General features: G+C 43.7%; 1 protein-coding gene across 1 annotated transcript in view; it reads left to right on the top strand.

Moving 5' to 3' along the window:
• Nucleotides 1-13,035: 13,035 nt before the first annotated feature.
• The window catches only part of cnot4b (CCR4-NOT transcription complex, subunit 4b), a 32,720-nt gene continuing 23,836 nt past the window's right edge, over nt 13,036-21,919 (top strand). The window contains exon 1 of the mRNA XM_084038502.1: nt 13,036-13,249. The gene's annotated coding sequence lies outside the window, so the exon portion shown is untranslated. The remainder of the gene's footprint in view (nt 13,250-21,919) is intronic.

The raw sequence follows: 21,919 nt of genomic DNA, 5'->3' as shown, positions 1-21,919 counted from the left end.
CCGTCTTTGACACCAAGGCATATACCACAGCAGACTGATCTCATGAAGTGGCGTATGTATGACACGCCAACTCGTATGCCATTATGGCGTGTTACCACTACGCACTTCGCCTTTTCACGTGTTTATCAACGCCGAACCCTAACCCTAACCCTAAAGGGCGTTTACATACACGCGGATGTGATGGGTCGTTTCGCTTGAGGGCGCTGACAAACACGTTTCGCTCAGAACGTACACATACACGCGGATAGCTCGAATTGCGTACAGGGGCCCGTTCCAGAAAGTAGGTTTTCCTGAAACTCTGAGTTTGTTAACCCTGAGAAGAGGGATACTCTGAGTTTTCCGTTCCAGAATGAGAGGTAACTCAACCTTTAGGTCAGTTACCATAGTAACTGGCTCTGTGAACCTAACCTGCTCGCTGGCAGGTTTGCTTCAACATAGGCCTACCCTGAGTTTCTCCCTACATGTCTCCACCTTTTTCCGGAATCTGAACCAACTCTGAAAAAATTGCCGTCCTTTCCTCGTCAACCTAATCGATACGGAAATAAAAGTGATTCTAACAGCTTACGAGAGGATTTTGGTTACTTAGAAGGAAATTACTGTTTTTCCAACCAATCACATATCCAAACAATATTATCCGACATTTTCGACATTTCATATCGCGGACATAATGTTTTCTGAAAAATATCTTTTTTTATTGAAATAGCTGCTTATATTTACTGTTTAATATGTGAAATATGATTAAAATCATATGCCTTAGTCTACGTATTTGTGCAATATTTTAATGCTTAATTTTCAGCTGAAGCCAGTTTCTTTTTGTGCCTGGGAGATTACACCTACATAAAACGTATTATTTGTTCATTGCACTACTTTGAGATTTACGGGAATCAAAGCCCTGTCGCCTACACCGTAGGCAGCGTTGATATTGGTGCGTTCCATTTACCTCGGAAGTCGGAAGCCGGAGCTGGGAATGACGTCACGCCCGAGTTATCAGCGGAAGTCGGAAAAGTAGCCAACGGCCAAAAACGGAAGAGGAAACAAGATGGCTACATCTACAAAAGTTATTCTCGCGCTTGCATTGTCCGAATATAAACACCTTCTGGACAAATATGCGGTCCTTCTGCAACCTGCAAACACGGTGGATTAAGAGAAAACACAAAGTCTTTCTATGTATTTCATTGTTTACAAAAAGTATCGATCGCCCTTTGATCGGTCATCAGTAATGTCACGAAAAGAAGCAGATAGAAGTTTCCAGTAACTCCGTTTATTTACGAGCACAACACACGCATAGTTAACAGTAAGCTCGCTGCTTAAACTTCCGCTTCCTGTCACGTTCAACGTCATTACGTCCAGTCAATCGCTGGCTACGGTAGCCTCATATGAACAAAGTTATCTCACAACATCTCCCCTTTTATAAGGAACAAATGAAATTTACTTCTTGTACCTGAACTGTAAATAAACATTAACATGCATAACCAGTATCAGTTTCAATTTGACAGCATAAAACAACTTTTTTTTTTCATAACAATCTTCCCCCATTCCCTCCCCTTAATTGAACACTGGACATCATCGGGGTAGACTACCATCAGTCCTGGGAAGGGATTATTCTGCCCTTATGAGATAGAGAGAGAGAGATGAACCCCTCAATGTGGTCCTCTTCTCGTCTGTGGTTCCTCTAAGAACAAACACTAACACAGATACAATAAGGAGAACTTTAAAGTCAATATCTCTATCAGTCTCTAAATCTGAGAGGCGGTTTGACCTCGCGGCCCCTAGAGGTCAGTCTCCGGGGAGTGGTGGACTGGAGAGGAGACTGCGGGGTGGGACATGATGATGGCTGGCCCTGTGATGGCTCCTGTGGAGTCGCCACCGATGTAGCTGGGGAGCTGTCGTCCTGCTGTGACGGGACAGGAGCAGCACAGTGCTGTTGCTCCACTGGATTGGCTGTCTCAGGGACAGCCTGAAGATGTCGCCTGTTGCGACGAGTCACCGTGCCGTTGTCCATTTCCACCACATAGGATCTCGGCTCCTTAGACTTGCTGATGACCGTGGCAGGTGTCTTCCAACCTTTGTCCCCGTCGAGCTTCACCCTGACATTTTGACCTGGGCGCAGCTCAGGGAGAGGACGAGCTGAATATCTGCGGTTGTAGAAGAACCTGTAAGCTTCCTTAGCCGTGGCGTCTTTCTGGTAGACGAGGTCCCAGTTGGCTGGCTGTGGCTGTAACGACTTCTCTAGGGCTGGTACAGTGGTGCGGATGGTAAATCATTTATATAGCGTTTTCTCCAAAGCGCTTTACAGGAATGACTGTCATTCACCCATTCACTCACACATTCACACACTGACGGCGGAGTCAACCACACAGGGCGACAGCCAGCTCGTCAGGAGCAATTAGGGTGAGGTGTCTTGCTCAGGGACACCAGGCACTCAGCTAGGAGGAGCCGGGGATCGAACCGGCAATCTTGCTGTTGCCAGCCGAAGGCTCTACCTCCTGAGCTAAACCCCCACCCCCCATATTTTTTGGGGATTTGTCGTCCTGTCATCAGCTGAGCGGGGCGCGACACATTATAATGTGGCAGGCAGGGATCAGGCTGTTTGAGGATGTGTTTAGCTGTTTGAACAGCTCTCTCAGCGGCCCTGTTACTTTGTGGGTAATGGGGACTGGATGTTATGTGGTTGAAACCATACTGCTGTTTAAAGTCCTGGAACTCAGTCGATGTGAACTTCGTGTTATCACTGACCAGTTCTAATGGAATTCCCCATCTCACAAACATGTGCTTGAGCTTGCCAATAATCTGTTTGCTTGTAGTAGTTGTGAGAGGAGCGATTTCAATGTCTCTTGAAAAACAATCCACTACGATGGGGTAGCTCTTACCCTCCAGCTCGCACAGATCAGCTGCGATCCTTTGTCAGGGGCCACTGGGTAGGGGAGTCACTACTAGTGGTTCACGTCTCTGTGTGGGTTTTTGCTCTGCACAGAAGTCGCATGATCTCACTTTCTTGGTGATCTGGGCCCCAATGCTGGGCCACCAGACTGTTAACCTGGCTCGCTCTCGACACTTGGTTAGTCCCTGGTGTCCTTCGTGCAGCTGGTTTAGAACATCGGATCTGAGTGCTGTGGGGATTACGATGCGATCATGGTACAGTACTAGACCATCTGATTCAGAAAGGTGAGCTCTGGCTGTGTGAAATACTCGCAGGGGTGAGAACTCTGCCATTCTCTGTGGCCACCCTTTTCTGATAGAGATCACTTTTTGAAGTTCAGCATCACTCTGTGTGGCTCTGCGGATTTCCTCCAGCTTGGGCGACTTGATTGGCTTGCTAGCCACCATAGTGTTCACATATGCTCTGACCTGACTATCAGTGTCTGACTTGTGGTCTCCATCCAGGGGTTGCCTTGAGAGTGCATCGGCCACTGCCAGCTGTTTACCTGGGACGTGCTCCGCGATGACATCAAACCGCATTAGGCGCATGAGCAGCCTCTGACACCTCAATGGGGTCTTGTCCAGGTCGTATGTGTTAATTAATGGCACCAGAGGCTTATGGTCTGTCTGAAGACGGACCCTGCCCATCCCCTGGATGTAGCGGGCGAAGCGCTCACAGGCCCACACAGATGCCACGCACTCTTTCTCAATCTGGGAATATCTTTTTTCCGCATCCGTGAGGGTGTGAGAACAGAAGGCGACGGCTCGTAGCTGTCCCTCGTGGTCCTGTAGCAGGGCAGCGCCCAGGCCATAGCTGCTGGCATCTGCGCTGACCACGGTTGGCCGGCCTGCGTCGTAGTAACATAATGCTGGTGCTGCCACTAGCGTAGCTTTTGCTTTGTTAAATGCCTGCTCTTAAGGCTCACCCCAGACCCATGCAGTCTCTTTTCTGAGTAGGTTCGTGAGCGGGTGCAGCATGGTTGACAGGCCAGGAAGGAATTTGCCCACATAGTTTATCAGACCTAGCACCTGACGAAGTTGCTCCACATTTATAGGGCTGGGCAGTTTGGTGATGGCCTCCACTTTGCTGTTATCCGGTTTCACCCCATCAGCGCTGATTATGTGTCCAAAGAACTGTAGTTCAGTCTGTCTGAAGTGGCACTTTGCCCTGTTGAGTTTGAGGTCTGAAGCCTTAATTGTGCGTAGCACCGCATCCAGGCGGTGGTCGTGTTCTTCCTCATTAGACCCGTAGACCAGGATGTCGTCCATTGCGACGACAGTCCCTTCCAGGCCCTTGAGCAGCGTGCTCATCAGCCGCTGGAAGATCTTGGGTGCTGATGTAATCCCAAATGGCAAGCGTTTGAAGCAAAACCTGCCCATGGGAGTAATGAAGGTGGTTAATTTCTGGCAGCTGGGGTCCAATGGGATCTGCCAGAACCCACTTGAGGCATCTAGGGTGGAGAAAACCTTGGCTCCGCCTAGCTTGGGCGTTATATCATCCAGTGTGGGCAGAATGTAGCGCTCCCGCTTTACTCCCTTGTTCAGCCTTTTTAAATCCACACACACTCTGACCTCATCCTTGTTGCGCTTTGGAGCAGGCACCATCGGTGCACACCATTCTGTGGGTTCGGTGACCTCCTCTATGATCCCCAGGTTGAGCATGCGCTTTAACTCTTTTTCAACTCTTGGGAGAAGTGGAAAGGGAACTCTGCGTGGAGTGTTTACACTGTGTGGCACTGCATCATCCTTCAGTTCTATTTTGACAGCCTCACAGTCCAGTAGTCCTATTTCTCCAAACACATCTCCTATTAGGCTGCTGTTGATTTCATTGACTCTTGCAACCAGTCCAATCTGCTTTGCCACAGACTTGCCCAGTAATTTACTTGTATATTGCCCTTTAATGACTGTGATCCAGTGCTGATATTTTTGCCCCTTGTACATTGTAGTGGATAGGAATTTTCCCACACACATAACATTTCCTCCTGGGCTGTACACCGTCGGCCTGGAGGTAATTAGTCTGGGCCTCCGTCGTAACCCATCAAATGTCTCTTTTGTCATGACAGTTGTGTCAGCACCAGTATCAATTTTAAAATCGACTGGGTTGCCATTCACAATCAGCTGGACATCCCAATCTGTGTCTGAGTCTGGTTCCTCTATGACCTAAGTCCTCCAATGAAAAATGAATCATCCTCCGAATCCACCACAGATTCTGTCCTGACTTCTTTTAGCATCCTGGTTTTGCATACCACTTCAAAATGGCCCATCTTATTGCACTTCCTGCATCTTTTATTGCGGGCAGGACAGCTCTCTTTTCCATCATGCATTCTATTGCATCGTTGGCAGTTCTGTACAGTGTCACTGTGTTCTTGTCCCTGTGGCTGTCATGGTTTATCATAGCTCCACCTCATGTTGCCGTACTGTTTATGTCTCACCTCGTTCACTCCCGTTTCCGTACGCTCTGCACTTTGTTGTTTGACCTGCTCACTCTGCCGCGTGAGCTGGATCGCCCTCTCCAGCGTTAGATCCGCCTCGAGCTGCAGCCTCTGTGAAACATCTTTGTCCAATATTCCTATCACGATGCGGTCCCGAATCTGTTCGTCCTTACTGTTGCCGAACTTGCAGTACTGCGTGAGCTCCTACACGCTCCGGACGAACGCCTCCACGGTCTCACTAGCCCGTTGGGTCCGCTTGTGAAAGCAGGCGCAGTCATGGATGACTTTCCGTTTAGGTAAGAAGTGTTCGTCAAACTTTTCCACCACAATTTTGAAGACAAACTCGGGTTGTGGAATGACCTCCGTGGCAGCAGGAAACACGAATGAACTGTAGATAGGCTCCGCATCCCTCCCCATAGAATAGAGGAGCAAATTGACTTGAACCTCACCAGTCCCTTTATCCAGCTTTGATGCCACGCGAAAGCGGGAAAACCTCTTCCTCCACGCCGGCCACTCCGCCGGGTGGGTAAAGTCGAACGGCTCCGGGGGACCAAACTTTGCCATCTCGTCTCCGGTGTTAGCGTGGATTCTTCACTTCTGACACCATGTCACGAAAAGAAGCAGACAGTAGTTTCCAGTAACTCCGTTTATTTACGAGCACAACACACGCATAGCTAACAGTAAGCTCGCTGCTTAAACTTCCGCTTCCCATCACGTTCAACGTCATTACGACCAGTCAATCGCTGGCTACGGTAGCCTCATATGAACAAAGTTATCTCACAACAAGTAACGTTACTGTTTACAACCAGGGCAGCCATCTTTAAATGTCAAGTCGGGCTTGTGTGGATCGTCCGACTTTCCCAGTCAAGAACTTCCTGAAGATGGCGGACAGGGCACACGCAAAGTTTTGAGCTCCGTTCGTTTGGTCCCAAATTCAACTCAAATACTGCCATTGACTGAAACATAAGTTGACTATATTATCGATGGTGTTATAACGAAAAGTAGGACAAAGATATCAAGAAAGGCAATGTCGGTCATAAATAGTAAGGACTTCCCTCCACTCAAGAGTGCTAGCCAGAATGCTAACACGGGAAACAAGTTAGCTTTCCACACCTATGCCGCGAGTGCTGCTACACCGATGGATACTTCAAAACCAAGCACAGCTGGCTCCGGCGGCACAAGACGTCCACTGAATACCACTCCAACTAAACAACCACCGACTAAGAAATTGGCGACAGAGACTGAACCCTCACTCTGTGATGTTTTATCCGCCATAAGGAACCTGGACAACAAGGTAGAAGCTTTCGGGATGCAACTTAAAGAAAGCTCCGACATGGTTGCCAGTATTATACAGCGAGTGGAGCTGAACTCAGTCGGTATCACTGAATGCACGTCCAAATTAGAGGCGCTGGAAAAAGAGCACTCCGACCTGAAGAACGAAAACTCAGAGCTAAAAGAGAAAATACTTGAGGTGGAAAGATATAAACGTCGTTGGAACTTGAGACTTTCTGGTCTCAAAGAAAAAGAAGGAGAAAACCTCAGAGAGATGATCCGCGAGCTGCTACTCAAAATCTTTCCACAATGGGAAGATGAAATTGAAGACGTTGTCGACTCAGTTCATCGCGTCGGGAGAAGAGGAGAAGACGGTCGGAGCCGCCAGATCATCATGCAGTTCCTGAGGAGACGTCACTGTGACGAAGTGTGGAAAGCAACGAAGGATTCTCACGTGTGTAAAGATCGAGGGCTCCGCTTTGTGCAGGATTTCACCAAGGAGGATAGACAAGCAGGAGATCAACTGTGGCCAAAAATCAAGCAAGCCAGAGCGCTGGGTAAGGTGACATTTTACAGAGGCCACGTTGCTGTAATTGATGGACGCACTGTAACGACCTAACTAGTCCGTCACTATCGAAGATGGTTAAAATGCCACCCAAATGCTCGACTGATAACACACGCTGTTGTTTTTGTACCTACTGTTAAGCTAGTTCTGAACATTCTCGACTGCTCATGTGTGTTCTCCTCACTATGTAGTCACTTTATGGTACTAAAATTGCACATGGGGGATAAGTTAGAGGAACTCTATATGTACGTTCAGATACATTTGTTTACCTCCTCGTTCAATCCAATGGCAGTCTTAATGACATATTTCAGGGACCTTCCTGAAGTTCTATCAACTTAAGAGCTTCTAAAAAAGCTCATTGTTATTGTTAAAAGCTTCTTCTCTCATTAGCACTTTATTTTTTACTTTTTATTTCACCTTACTCTTCTTGGATGTCCTTAAAAAACAATCGTAACCTTCTAACTATTAATGCTAGGGGCCTTAGAGACAACTTGAAAAGAAAAGCTATGTTTCTCTACTGTAAAAAGAGAAACCCACAATATATACTCATCCAAGAAACTCACTCAACTATCTCTGACGAAAATTTCTGGTCAACTCAATGGGGAGATAAAGTAATTTTTTCACATGGCACATCGAGGTCCGCAGGAGTTGCGATTCTACTCAATAACTGTCCGGGAAAAGTAGCAATGACGAAATCCAGTAATGATGGGCACTGGATAATTTGTGTGTCACTTTTAGATGACTCTGCCCTTCTTCTAGGTAATATCTATGGCTACAACAACACAGTGCAAAATAGAAACCTTCTTAATGATATTACAGAAACAGTTGTACAACTCAAAGAAAGATTTTCTACAGAAAACGTAATAATAGGTGGGGACTGGAATATGGTGTTGGATGAGTGGATAGACAGATCCCCCAGCAAATATACAGACCATCATCCGAACACACTATTGGTAAATTTATGATCCTTGGAGAGACAAAAACCTGAATCTTAGACAGTTCACCTGGTTTAAATCAGATTCCTCCATCAAATCTAGACTAGATTACTGGTTAGTAGCAAACAGAATATTTAATCAAATCTCAAACTGTGAAATATCCCCTGCACCACTTACTGACCACTGCTGTATTGACTTATCTGTAACACCTACAATACAGTTTGTCAGGGGAAAAGGGTACTGGAAGTTTAATGCAAATCTCCTTAAAAATGATGAGTACTGTAGCGGCATTAAAGATATTATTCAAGAAATTTTACAGGATGAATCCATACCGTCATACACTCAAAAATGGGAATTTTTAAAATATAAAATCTGCCAATATTCAATCTCCTTTAGTAAACACGTTAAGAAAATCAATAGCTTCGAAGAGGAAAATATCATAAAAGAGATACATTTGAATTGCATAAAACCAGTATTAACAGAGGACGACAAAATCAAACTATCTGCCTTGCAATCGAGACTTGATAAAATTTATGAAAGGAAAGCTCGGGGGGCATTTATCAGATCAAGATCTAAATGGATTGAAGAAGGAGAGAAAAATTCTGCGTATTTCTGCAGATTAGAAAAACGACAACAACAAAGGAATTCCATCAAAATGCTTACAATTAACGGTACAGATTGCACTGACCCTAAACTAATTGCAAAAGAAATAAGTAAATTCTATCAAAACATATAGCTCATCCTATTCTGTTACAGATTCAGACTTTTTCTTTAATAAAATTAAAGATTTTATTCCTGTTATTGACGGTGGATTCAAGGAGGAATGTGACGAGGACTTTACTATGGAAGAATTAGACAAAGCAGTCATGCACCTTAAATTGGATAAATCTTCTGGGATTTGCTAAAAAATGTTCTCTTCCAAGTCTTCAGAGAGGCTACAACAACTTTCTCACTACCCACTAGCATGAAACAAGGCATCATTACACTCATTCCAAAACCAGGTAAAGATAGTAAGATATTAGACAATTATCGACCAATTTCCCTATTAAACAATGATTACAAAATATTAACCTACATTTACACTAACAGATTAAAAAGAGGACTGGATCAAATAATTAGCGAAACACAAACAGGGTTTGTAAGTGGCAGATCCATACATAATAATATAAGAATAGTACAAGATCTGTTGGAATATAACTATCTCATAGAAGATAAAGGATTTATTTTATTCCTTGACTTCTACAAGGCATTCGACATGTTAGAACATCAATTTCTGTTTAAAGTCTTACGTATGTTTGGATTTGGCCCAAAGTTCTGTAACATAATAGAATCTTTTTATAAGGAAACAACTAGCTCAGTAGCACTCCCTCAGGGCACGTCTCCTCGTTTTACCATCAATAGGGGCGTTAAACAAGGATGTAACATTTCCCCATTTTTATTCATTCTAGGGGCAGAAATGTTAGAAATTAATATAAAAAATACTGATGTTGCCAAATTAAATATCTTCAACGAGCAGATAGTGATAAGTCAGCTTGCTGATGACACTACCATCTTTCTAAAAAATTTAGAACAAATCCCAAAAGTTTTTCACTTAATTGATGAGTTCTCTAGCTTCAGGTTTAACACTTAATCGCAATAAATGCAAATTAATGGCTATTCATGATTGCGATCTCATAAATGCTTACAATATTTCCATCCAAAATTCTGTAAAATATCTTGGAATTCATATAACCAAGGACGTTAAATCCAGCGAATCCTTAATATTCAGAACAAAATTCAGGAGTGCAAATCTAAGCTGGATATGTGGTTACAAAGAGACCTTGCAGTCTTTGGAAGAACATACTTAACTAAGATGGAATCCTTATCAAGATGCATTTATCCCGCATACACAATGGCCATACCTAATAAATTCATTAAAACCATTAATCAATTGAACTTTAATTTCATATGGAAGAATTGGGTACATTACATTAAAAAATCGGAAACAGTACAAGATTACGAGGATGGCGGTCTAAAGGCTATTGATTTTGAATGCTTAAATGCTATGTTAAAATTAAAATGGTTAAAGTCATTCCTGCTAAACAAGAATTGTATGTGGTACTATCTCCCCAAAGGTTTGTTCAAAAAAATGGGTGGTGTGGAGTTTTTCCTTAAATGTGATTTTCAGGTTGAAAAATTGCCAATCAAACTATCGTCATTTCATAAACAGGTACTATTATGCTGGAAACTTATGTACACGCACAACCTTACCCCACATCAAACTCCCATCTGGAACAACAGATACGTTCTATGTAATCACAGATCTTTCTACTTACAGCACTGGATGGATAAAAATATCTGGTCAGTTGCCCATTTGATTGATGACCAGGGACGCTGGCTAACATATGACAGCTTCTGCTCACATTATGACATAGTTGGCACACATGCTCAATTTGACAAAGTGATCGAAGCCATCCCTCTGTCATTAAAAGGGTTAGTCCATAACATAGATAGTCAATTGGTTATGGTAAATCTACTCACACTCCATTTTAATGGTAATCATTTTTTGGACAAGGGAAATTCAAACAAATTAATGCGCATTCGGGAAGAGTAATGATATACTCTTCCCGATAAAATCAAACAGAAACTCCATACTGCAACTTTTCCTGGAATCTGACGTTAAGAAATTTAGAACCAAATATATCAAGTATCCTGTAAGCCCCAAGACAAAAGAAGTCCATTTTAAAATTATGAGTAATATTTATCCATCCAACGAGCTGCTAAGAAAAAGATTTGGTGTGGAATAAAATAAAACATTTTGTGATACTGAATCTGAAACTACCGATCACCTGTTTATACTTTGTATGTACTGCGAAGCCTTTTGGGAGGATTTACAGGACTGGCTCTCAACCAAAATCAAACTTCTCACTCCTCTCACAAGAGAAAATATTGTGTTTGGTGTTATAATGAAGGACAGTAAGAATGACTTGATTCTGAACAATATGATACAGATGGCAAAGTTTTTCATCCATACCTCCAAATGGAGGGGAACAAAACCCCTTTTTTCTGTCTTAAAGCGGGACCTTGTAGCCAACCATCTTTGTGCCTTAAAACTAATGAAAGGGAAACACGCAAGAGCTCTCCTCCAGGCTTACAAGGAGATGAAGGTTTTTGAGGACCCCTAGCAATGAAAAAAGAAGACAGATTCACCACTATTATTATTTATTTTTCTTCTCTCTCCTTATTTTATTATTTATTTTATGTGTATTTAATTTATTTATGTTCCTTTCTGAAGTATTATATATAATTTTATACATTTTAAGCTATCCTTTCTATCCAATGTGCCTGTTATGTATACTGAGAGGTGTTAATGACATGTTTTCTATGTTTATATTGTAAATTAACTTTCTCAATAAAGTAAAAAGACTTTCCGAGTCGGAAATCCAGCCTCGGGGCTCGTTCCAGTTGAAATTTCCGACTCGGAGCTCGGATATCCCGATTTCCGAGTACAACTGGAACGCACCATAACCATTACACCACAGTGTCGCTCGGCATGGTTGAAAATAAAGACATCACCTTTAGACCAATAGACTTTTTCATTCAGTTATACACATTAAGTCAGGCCGTAAATGTCCGCCACGACAACTGTCTCTACTTAGCTGCAGCTACGTTGCTCCACTTTCTAAGGATGAACTTGTTTCCTACATAAACACTCAGTAATATCTAATAACGCTCTCCCGGTTGCCATGGTGAATCGTAGTATCGGAGCTCCATTGATGATGGCTTTGTAGAGTCGGCAGGCACACGCGTAACTCACAATTGTCATACTCAGAGTTGATTGAACTAACCCAGAACTGCTGTTCTGGAACCGAAAACTCAGAGTTGCCCGTCTTATAGTTGGTCAACTCAGAGTTCAGGGTTAGGTTCGTTGTTTGTTGAACCTGCTTTCTGGAACGGGCCCCAGATTTTATTCACGAAAAGTCATAATGCCACGTTGACCACAGATGACTTGAAAGGATTTCATTTTCCCTGGATAAGCAAATATAAATTGGGGTTCATTATTTAATTTGAGTAGGCCTACATGGTTTAATGTTTGTATCTGCTTTACACAAACGGATCATATCTCCAAATATGAGACTTGATGTCATGCGGTTGTTAATGTTGTTTGTATGGAGAGGTTTGTCTCTATGTATTGTCTATAAATCTATGTAAATGTGGTAAATATAATTGCTGTCAGTTGTATGTCAGCCAGTATATCAATAATGATATGGTGATATGGTTCCTCCCACAGTCCAAAGGATGTGCAGGATGGGGATAGGTTACTTCATTGATGATTTCAAATTGCCCGTAGGTGTGAATGTGAGGTGGTTACCTGTCTGTCTCTTCATTCATGTCAGCCCTGTGATAGACTGGTTACCTGTCTGTCTCTTCATGTCAGCCCTGTGATAGACTGGTTACCTGTCTGTCTCTACATGTCAGCCCTGTGATAGACTGGTTACCTGTCTGTCTCTACATGTCGGCCCTGTGATAGACTGGTTACCTGTCTGTCTCTACATGTCGGCCCTGTGATAGACTGGTTACCTGCCCAGGGTGTTCCCTGCCTTTGCCCAATGACAGCTGGCTCCAGTCAAAGCACAGTCGGTCATTTATCCTGGAGATCTGGATTCTGCTTTGGTCCAGTAGCCCTAGATTTATTTCACAACCATGAAACACCATGAAACACTTTCTACATGTTCATACTATGTAGCCTTTGATAATTAATCAATAAACTACAGCCTATACGTGGGTGCTTTAGGAAACAAATGTTTAATCATCAATTCAAAGTTTTGATCAAATTTGATTTTGGCAAAACTGTCTGGACATGCTCTTCTCGTGGAGACTACAATCCCCATGATTCATCATCACCAAGACGATTTGCGCCGACTCACTGAGCTGTCTCGCGTCCCGTTTTCCCCTCTGTCCAGAATGAGTGTGGTGGTGGTTTGTGGTCTAAACGGGTAGCCAGCCCCTCTACATGCGGAGAGGAGAGGCGGGTTGTCTACCCGGGACAGACGGCAGCTTGCTCTAAAGGACTTACCGGCTCATACCGACACACTTGTCCCTGTACGACATCCTGGAGAAGAATCTCCAATAACACACAACGCAGGGTGAGTATCCAGACTGACAGTATTTTCATTGGGAGACATAAGTGAGTTAGTTGAGCCACAGCCTTCCAAACTACGGTCCGTCTGTCAGGCGTACAGCCGGTGTTCGAGATTAACTGGTGGCTGAATTAACTGGTGATATTCTTTATACTAGGCAGATGTTTGGGAGGCGTGTCCTTCTGAGGACCCCTTGTTGACTATCCAGGAAATAAACATTTGATCGCTTCTTGTCTTTATCACGTTCATGTGTCGGTGTGTTTGGAAACATTACGGTCCGCTGTAACATTATAACCGTTCGCCAGCCCGTCGGTGAGCTGCCGCTGTCAGGACTCTCCTAGCAGGACTAGCGAATGAGACAGTAGGTGACTGTCCCGATGCCTGTTCAATACACTGCTAACGTTAATAAATCTGTTGAAATGTGTTCTTGTCGTCAGTCTCATATGTTTAATCACACATGGTTAGTAAACTGCTGTCCAGACGGCCCGATAGCTGGTTCTGCTTTAACCCACCCTGCAGGAGAAGCAGTTTCCAGCCCGCTCAGAGCGGTGAGGAGACTGTGGTCAACTGTGGTCTGCTCAGATTAACCTGTGATACAACATCTGCTACCTACCTGAGCGCTCTGCTCAGCTTTCTGCTCAGCTTTCTGCTCGGTCTAGACAGAACCGCTTGGTACCATCAGACATCTGGGCTGTGGAAATATGTTGTGTGGCGACAGAAAAGAAACAAAGACATGTTTGGCGGAGTTCAACGCGGCACATGTGAACACGACTTGGCTGTCAAGTAGCGTCAAGACCCGCAGATACCAGCGCACTGACCTGTGTGGACCTGCTCTGTCATATAAACACTTCCAAATAAAACATGATGCAGCTAAATGTGAGTTTACACACTGTAGTCATGCAGCACACTGCCAGAACTACAATCAGTCATTACTGTAGCAGAAGGAGACACAATGGATCAGTAACAATTCAGAATCACTTTTATTGTCCAAGTATATGTAGACATACACTAAAAATACAAGGCAGTAGCATGTCCTTAATGTACAGAAATGTGACAGACATATCTCATCTGCCAGTTGAGGTGTGTTCCTGTCCTGTTTGAATCCAAACCAGACTGAATTAGTCTGTATGTGGAGTCTGTTCTAATGTTCTTCCAGACTGGACTATTGCAGTGTGGAATGGGATCAGCAGCTCCGGAGGCAGGTTGGACCTCCAGAAGTAGCCAACACGGGTCTGTAGCTTCCTTATAATTTTCAATCAAAGTACACACGCAGGACAAAAATAGTTAAGGTCTGCTGGGGGACTTCCAACGCAACTTGTGTGGTACCACAGACTGCATGTGGTACACTCAATCTGAAAGGGAAAGAGATAGATGTTTAAATCTCGACAAACATTTATCCTGATACTAGGGTTAATTCTTAGCTGTGGGCCTGTATGTGGAGTCTGTTCTTATGTTCTTCCAGCAGTTCCAGTGCCTCCAAAAAGTGCAGACATGCAAGTTAGGTGAATTAAAGTAGACATTTTCAATATCTGTTCAATTGTGACTGTTCACCCGGTGATGTTGAGGTGACCCATCCAAAGTGCATCCCAGTCTTCCAGCCAAACTCTGGGCAGGATATGAATTAAACTTCTTACCCAGTCGTCAATGTCAGCTCCCGAGCTGAGCTCCCCACAAGCTCGGCACAGCTGGGATAGGTCATCTGTTAAGGGGGGAAAAGCCATTAATGTAGTGCAGTGCCAGTATGGACACATTTCAGTGTAGCTGGTACAATCCTGAATACCTGAATTTTCCACCAGAGCCTGTGCCATGTTAAGCCGTAGTGTCGCCACCCCCTCCTGGTCCACACGATACTGCACAGTTTCATTTAGAAGTATCTGCTCTGCAAGCTAAAGTGATAACAGGGAGTACAATTCTGAAGGGGTTCCAATTATGTCAGAACATGCATGATCAAATTGTTACCTTGCACACAAAGACTCCACATGAGGACCCATCAGTCTGTCTTGGATGCTCTATGGTCGAGCATGTCCACCTTCCTACAGCGGGTCGTTTTTTGCGAACCAGTGCCCTGCACACAGAACGATTACAGTTTGGCAAGTGTATCATGAGCCCCAAAGAGATCATTTCCAATTAAAGATCAGCTGAATGGTGAAAAGGCTTCGTGTTGCTACCTAAAGACCAGCCAGTTGGCATTTAATTCACCTTGTTACATCTTTGCAGTGATTTATGTGTTCTGCAGAGGCCCCAAATGGGTCCAGGTACAAGGACCTCATCTCCTTCAGATACATGATCTATGGAGAGGCAAACAAGATGACAGCCAAGCCTTCATACATCAGATGGTCTCATAGTTTCATCTACATCTGTTAACTTTAAGATTACTTACAATGAGTGTCCAGTGTCCACCGTGACAAACCGCTCCAGCTGCCACAGCATACTTTAAGAGGTCCAGCTTACCAAAAAAGTACATAAAAACAAACATTATGCATGTACTGTGGAGGGAAACTGACAGACAAAGAGACTCACCGATCTTAAACTGCCTGTATTTCTTCCTTGCCAGAGTGAGGTCATGAGATACGAATCGATGATGAGTGCCCCAGCTCTCTGGCCCACCATCATCAAATACGCATTTATGATCTATGAGAATAATAATTAGTCGTGACAATGTGAAAGACAAATATCAGGCCAATATAAATGTACCTCTCCCTCCAGCAGCTTTCCTGGGGCCAAGACCAGCAGATCTTCAGAGAACAATTTGTATGGGCCGATCTTGGACCACAGCGTCTTCCTCTTCCTCCCACTCCATATGTCTCTGATCACTGTAAACATAGCAATACCAGTCATTTGTGAAATTCATATTTTATATGTACTTTGTCAGGTTACTGACAAGTTTCTGCAGGATTACAGTCATCCTGTGCCTTGCTGGATGAAGGTGGTCTTGCTGGCAGGGCACTGGATGTGGTTGGCATCTCACGGTCTTGTGGACCAGCCAGAGGAGAAGGATCCAACACCTTTTTTAATTTGGCAGGGATCCTCTCCTCTGGCTGGAAGTAATGTGTCAGGAGGTCTATATTCGACATAAGTTTGGCCTTCCCCTTTTCAGAGGCCAGGACCACATTTTTCCCCTCGAGTTCCATGATCCGGTATGGACCCATCATGTCACTCTCCATCTTGCCCCCTTTCCGTTGCTCCCGTCTGATGTTCTTTTTAAGAACTACATCTCCAATTTTGAACTGGTCATCTTGGCCCCTTTCGCGCTTTCTCCTTCTCACCATTTCCTGGCTTTTTGCGATGTTGGTCCTGACCTCTCTGTACGTGTCCTGCTGCATTTTTAGTCCTTCTGGAAGCTCCTCTTTTGTGACCAGCCTTTCTACTTTCTCTTCGGTTACCTGGCACAAATCACAGTTAGTATGTAGAGGACATAGATGAGCCCCTTTTTTAAGGATGAGAACATTAGAGCAACTTACTTCATACTCCTTTGGTACCTCTGAAGGATACCTGGCCTCCCTCCCAAACATCAAAAAATATGGGCTATACTTTGTCGTCAACTGTTTCTTTGTCCGCAGACCAAACATAGTTGACTGCAGAAACTGGTCCCAGGATTGTGGTTTCTCACCCACCAGTTTGTTCAGGGACCTCAAAAAGGAGACAGGAAAGAATTTAGATACTCATGCACAGTATGACAAAACACATATTAGTTTAGCTCAATATTTCATGAAGAGCTTAAGTTATTGAACACAAATATACCTCTGTATGGTGCCATTAAGCTTCTCCACTAGGCCGTTGGTCTGGGGATGGTAGGGGCAACAGAGGCTCCTTTTTATGCCCAGCTTCTTGCACAGGCCGTAGTTGACCTTGAAATGATCAGTTGGACTAACATTAAATAGGTGAGCACAGCAGCAGTTACATATCGGGCAGTCATAATGCTTCATCATGGTACCTTGTTGCGGAATTCTGAGCCCTGGTCTGTTAGCAGTCGTTTAGGTGCACCAAATTTGTAAAAGAAATCAAGAATACAACTGGTCACCTCATCTGCTGTTTTGCTCTTTAGTGGGTAAGCCTCTGCCCATTTAGTGAAATAATCAACCATGACACATATGTACTGGTTGCCACCATTGGTTACTGTGAGTTTACCCACTAGATCCATCCCTACGAGCTCCAGAGGCTCAGTTACCTGGGAGGAAAAAAAAAAACACATTATAGTATTTCTATTTCAGTGTTGTGATTGAAAGCTGACAAAATGTGCCATTGATTCCCTTACCTCTATCGGGTTGTATTCCCTCTTCTCTTTCACGTTCGCTCTCTTGGCCTGGCACTGTGGACACTGAGCAATCTAAACATAACATGAGTTCCAACAGCATGATGAATGTGTTCACACAAATGATTTCATGATACATTATATTGAAAACTAATAAAACATACTAGCAGTATATGAACAAACACATCACACTCTACTGTACAAGCTGAATGAGTGTTCCACCTCATTTTAAAGATACAAACTTACCCACTTGCGAATGTCCTCCTCCATGCCAGGCCAGTAATACCGGCTGATGATGGCACTGTGGGTTTTTTCCACGCCACAGTGTCCTCCAAAATGGCTGCAGTGGAATTCTTCAAATATATCATTTGCTTCCTCTGCACTTAATACAACCTTAGCAAGGTGCTCAGCTTTATTTTTTCTGCGCCTGCAGATGTAGTGCAGATCTCCATCTGGTGTTTAAATAACATAATGCTACATTTGTTAGTTTTACCATGGCAGATGATCACTGTGTTCTGAACTTCAGATGGCAAGCATTCTTACCTTTAATCCGGGAGGTGTCCGCTCTCCTTTTGATAACATATTTTTGTTTGGCCGTTAACCCCTCAGGATACTGGTTGTGGAGCTTGAAATTGAGCACCTCCTGCACAATTTTGGGATCCATCACCCCTATCTGTCCCTAGCTCCTACCTCCACCTGTCTCACCTGCTCCAACCTACCTACTCACCCCTTCACACACAAACAGATACACAACAAGATACAAACAGGACAACCACAATAAAGACAAATAAACCTCTCAAACACACACAGCCACACTCTACTACTCACAGCAACCACTCAACTATCGACTACTCACTCACTCAGCTACTAACCAATCACCTAACTATGTCTGACTTATATGTTTTATCTCTCTCTATCTCTCACTATCTCCGTCTCCTCACAAACCCACAAAGTTGGGGCATGTCAGTTGGGTTTATATAGTCTGTACCATGTACCAATGAAACCTGCTCCCAACCACCCACAGGTTAATTTAATAACACTGATTAACTGTAACTCCTGATTAACTCCTGCCCAGAGTTTGATTGGAAGACTGGGATGCACTTTGGATGGGTCACCTCAACATCACCGGGTGAACAGTCACAATTGAACAGATATTGAAAATGTCTAGTTTAATTCACTTAACTTGCATGTCTCTGCACTTTTGGAGGGCACTGGAACCGCTGGAAGAACATTAGAACAGACTCCACATACAGACTAATTCAGTCTGGTTTGGATTCAAACAGGACAGGAACACACCTCAACTGGCAGATGAGATATGTCTGTCACATTTCTGTACATTAAGGACATGCTACTGCCTTGTATTTTTAGTGTATGTCTACATATACTTGGACAATAAAAGTGATTCTGAATTGTTACTGATCCATTGTGTCTCCTTCTGCTACAGTAATGACTGATTGTAGTTCTGGCAGTGTGCTGCATGACTACAGTGTGTAAACTCACATTTAGCTGCATCATGTTTTATTTGGAAGTGTTTATATGACAGAGCAGGTCCACACAGGTCAGTGCGCTGGTATCTGCGGGTCTTGACGCTACTTGACAGCCAAGTCGTGTTCACATGTGCCGCGTTGAACTCCGCCAAACATGTCTTTGTTTCTTTTCTGTCGCCACACAACATATTTCCACAGCCCAGATGTCTGATGGTACCAAGCGGTTCTGTCTAGACCGAGCAGAAAGCTGAGCAGAAAGCTGAGCAGAGCGCTCAGGTAGGTAGCAGATGTTGTATCACAGGTTAATCTGAGCAGACCACAGTTGACCACAGTCTCCTCACCGCTCTGAGCGGGCTGGAAACTGCTTCTCCTGCAGGGTGGGTTAAAGCAGAACCAGCTATCGGGCCGTCTGGACAGCAGTTTACTAACCATGTGTGATTAAACATATGAGACTGACGACAAGAACACATTTCAACAGATTTATTAACGTTAGCAGTGTATTGAACAGGCATCGGGACAGTCACCTACTGTCTCATTCGCTAGTCCTGCTAGGAGAGTCCTGACAGCGGCAGCTCACCGACGGGCTGGCGAACGGTTATAATGTTACAGCGGACCGTAATGTTTCCAAACACACCGACACATGAACGTGATAAAGACAAGAAGCGATCAAATGTTTATTTCCTGGATAGTCAACAAGGGGTCCTCAGAAGGACACGCCTCCCAAACATCTGCCTAGTATAAAGAATATCACCAGTTAATTCAGCCACCAGTTAATCTCGAACACCGGCGTAGCGTCACTCCCGTCTGGCTGCCGAGGGCAGGCCGCGGAAACTCCTTCCGGAGAGTTGGGAAAGACAACAAAAGGACACAGTCGCGTGAGAGGAGGTCCCCGTGTGTTTGGCGGGGGTTTATCAGACGGCGAGTCTTGTATACCATGATGCAGCAGAGCACAAACGCCTAAGCTAGCAGCATTCCAGCCTGACATCAAGTTAGCATAGCTGCTTAACTTACTAGCTGGTTAGCATAGCTCAGCTCCCCGGTTAAGTTCATCATGTGACTCGAACCAATACTTCATTATTACTTCTGCGCATGATTGACTAATCACATATTACTTAACACGACTGACAAACTGCCTTGAACGTCTAACTTGGATGACTGGTGAGCGTCGGTGCTGCTGGTTCCATGCCGGTGTTGGCCCTGCAGGGCTGCTGGAGACAGTCTGCCACAGTCTGACTGTCACCTGTTCAAACTAACTATTGTGATGACTTTAAGGTGTTGCTCAGTGGTGCCCCTCCATCCTTTCTTACTTGCACCACTACAGTGCCCCTTCTAAAACCTTATTTGCAAAGGACCCCATTACCAGGGGGAAAAATAAATACAAATAAATACATTTTACACATAAATAAATGGGTAAACACAGTGCTTTCACTTTCATGTTGTGCTACATTACTGCTCATTAATAATATTTGCATCCAATCGAGGCGTAGACAAGATAAAAAAGCTTCTTCACCTGAATTCAGTATTCCTTTTACCTGTTAAAACAAGTAATACAGTGTAATACTCCTCTGCTCCAGACTGTAGAAGCAACAATCAGGGAGGTTTATATGCGATGCTGCTGCGAAAGCTCCGCAAAAGGGAAGCCAAGCCGAGGCGCAGCAGGACACTTGACACATTGAACACAAGGAGAGGATGACTTATAATGTTATTTGGCATTTATTGCATAAAAATAAGGGAAACCTTGCAGAGGCTCCTGCAAATGATTATTGATTTCTGAATGGATATTTGGCTGGGATGCACCGATTTTTTTAAGATCAAGTGCAAGCACAAATATTTCAGTTTTTTCAGATTCCAAATAGTGATATGAGTACTTAATAATACCATTACAGTTCTAACAATAACTTTGCAAAAAAATTAATTTCTTCAGATAATTCTCACTTTCTGACTGTAACAAAAATATAGATACAACATGATGCTGTTGCTGATATTTTAACATTCAACTTTCCTGATACAGGATGGTTGGCCCAAACGCACAAGACTTCTGCGTTGACACACAAAAAACGTTTCCGTGTGGATGGCCCCTTAGGTTAAAATGTTTTCTGAATTCTGAGTGAGTGAGTGACTACAGGGCTAGCGTTGCACGTGTTCAGTGATAACATTGGCATGCCGATTAGAACTGGTAAGGAAACAGAGCTACAGAGATGAGTCTCCATCCTCACCCAGATAGGACAATTTTTACCTCAATAATGATGTGTCCATAACACACTGTGCAGATTGGCTGCCCAGTAAAATAATCAGAAATTTGGGAGGGGAATCCGTTCCAAATGTATGATGAAATCATTGAGTAGCTTTTTGAAATGCGTGCCAGGGACTGGAACAGGTATAGGTACATTTTGGGAGCACAGTCATCTTAATTGAGTATAAGAGAAATGAGAAGGGGAGACCAACAAGCCAAATCCTTTTTGGTTTGTAGTATCAGTTTCCCAAAGTTTTGCTCTAGAAGATCTGTAAAACTCCAAAGTAAGTGAAGCTTTCCATAGTTATTTTAAAAGTTAACCCAATATCTTCTATTTTTGAAACGTCCACACTTAGCAGCAACGTCTAGCTTTCATGCAGGTTCAGTTCGTAACCCGAGATTTCCCCAAGCTGTTGCAGCAGATAAAGGATTAAAGAAAAGTTTGTGTTCCATGCCTCCTCTAGTTACGCCTGATATATAGTGATTAGACCTTATAGCTAGAGCCAAGGGGGGCCGCGGATTTGAAAAAGTGGGTGGTATATTGTGAGTTCTCCATAAATGATTGCACATACACTTACATATTTATGCACCATGTGTATGGTCTCTGAATGACAAGGAATTAGAATTAGAACTACTAGAATGTGTCTTCAGTAAATTTCTTAATTTTGATTCATCAACCACATGATTAGACACCATTTGATGGA

The sequence above is a fragment of the Eutrigla gurnardus genome (assembly GCF_963514095.1).
Source record: "Eutrigla gurnardus genome assembly, chromosome: 21".
Classification (NCBI taxonomy): domain Eukaryota; kingdom Metazoa; phylum Chordata; class Actinopteri; order Perciformes; family Triglidae; genus Eutrigla; species Eutrigla gurnardus.
This window is presented reverse-complemented; position numbering and strand designations above follow the sequence as displayed.